The sequence below is a fragment of the Crinia signifera genome, chromosome 12 (assembly GCF_055691185.1).
Source record: "Crinia signifera chromosome 12, ASM5569118v1, whole genome shotgun sequence".
In the NCBI taxonomy this organism is placed as follows: domain Eukaryota; kingdom Metazoa; phylum Chordata; class Amphibia; order Anura; family Myobatrachidae; genus Crinia; species Crinia signifera.
The window spans coordinates 82,999,025-83,000,943 of NC_139228.1; positions in this window are offsets into that span (position 1 = coordinate 82,999,025).

Sequence of the window (1,919 nt, forward strand, 5' to 3'; positions counted from 1 at the left end):
GGTCTTGTTCTGTGTTTATTTATGTTTGCTGTATTGGAAATAATTAGTTATTTCCTCCTCAATAACTCTTGGCCACAGGGATGCTGGAAAAAGAGAATTGGCAACTTATTAACGCATCCATGATGCACCGGTCACATGACTCATCTAGAGTATTGTGTTCAGTTCTGGAGGCCATATCTCTAGAAGGATATAAATACATTAGAGACTGTACAAAGAAGGGCAACTAAAATGGTGCATGGCCTACATCACAAAACGTACCAGGAAAGACTAAAAGATCTTAATATGTATACTTTAGAGCAGAGAAGGGAAAGGGGGGACATGATAAAAACTTTCAAATATATCAAGGGTTTTAACAAGGTACAGGTGGGAGACATTCTTCACAGGAAGAGGAGCAGCAGAACACGAGGACATGCACTGAAACTAGAGGGAGGAAGATTCAGGGGAAATTTGAGGAAGAATTACTTCACAGAAAGAGTAGTAGATAAGTGGAATAGCCTCCCATCAGAGGTGGTAGAGGCAAATACAGTAGTACAATTTAAACATGCTTGGGATAGGCATATTGATATCCTTACAAAAAAAATAAGGATCAAATATGGTTTGAGGTAACATGTTTAAAAAAGGGGCAGACTAGATGGGCCAAGTGGTTCTTATCTGCCGTCAAATTCTATGTTTCTATGACCTTTATCTGGGGAGATATGTAACAGCCTGCGAGCTGGTGAGTCTCTCCATATCTTTAAAGCGCCATTGAGTTAAAAGGCAAAACCAGGTTGCTGCAGATGTTTTAGGATATTTAAAGAAAGTATTGCAATTATTTAATTTATGAATTGTTGAAATAGCCATCAGCCTGGGATATGCCTATCGTTCGCTTCTATGGACTGCACTGATTGCAGCCCAGAGAAGCCAGATTGGGCTGCACAGTAAAGCAGGGAGTGTCTTCCTATAGGAAGCCAGCTGTCTACCTCAGGCATGTCCAACGTTGGCCCCCCAGATGTTATGAAACTACACATCCCAGCATGCTTTGCAACAGTTTTGCTATTAGAGAATGCTAAAGCTATTGCAAAGCATGCTGGGATGTGTAGTTTCATAACATCTGGGGGGCCAATGTTGGACATGCCTGGTCTACCTATTGCAGCCTGCACTGGCAGTCATGGAGGGAGTAAACATCTCACAATTGGACTGCATTCTGTGACTGGCAGGTAGGACATCAAATAGGAAGTCACTGCCAGTCACAGTGACGCCAGTGCAGTCTCAAAGACTGCATCTGTATACGGAAATATGCGCAGACCCCAAGTTGTGGGGTTTCAAGTAGTTCAATGTCACAGTTACATGTACACGACATCTAATCGCAGGACTCCATTCTGTGAGACAAGATTCTTTGCTTGTCTGATACAGTATCTGAATATTCATTGGAAAGGTGACGAGAAGGGAGGAGCAGATTCCAGAGATAAACTAGTATTACAGGATCATTTTAGGATAATCTGGGGTAAAGGGAACACCACTGACATCATGCTGGCTGTGTAATACAACATTCACAGAGCATGAATCAAACCAATGTGTTCTAGTAGTAGTACGTTTATTTATAAGGCGCCGCAAAGTGTCCGCAGCGCTGTACATAGCAAACAAAAAACAAATGACAAGGTAACGTACAGGGTGTGTTGAAAAATACAGTATAAATAGGGGTATAGCTGGTAGAAATCAAATCAGCATCAGTTCAGAAGTAGGTGTCAAAATTGTCGAGGAGACTGAAGATGAAGTAGAGGAAGGGAAGAACAGGACAGGAGGACAGGTGAGGTAAAGGGGTAGGGTGAGTACGTGAGGCAGGAGGACCCTACTCATAAGAGTTAACATACTAAAAATAGGTGGGTGGACGAACGAAAAACAGGATAAGTAGGAACGGAGGGGAACGGAGGCAGGATAGG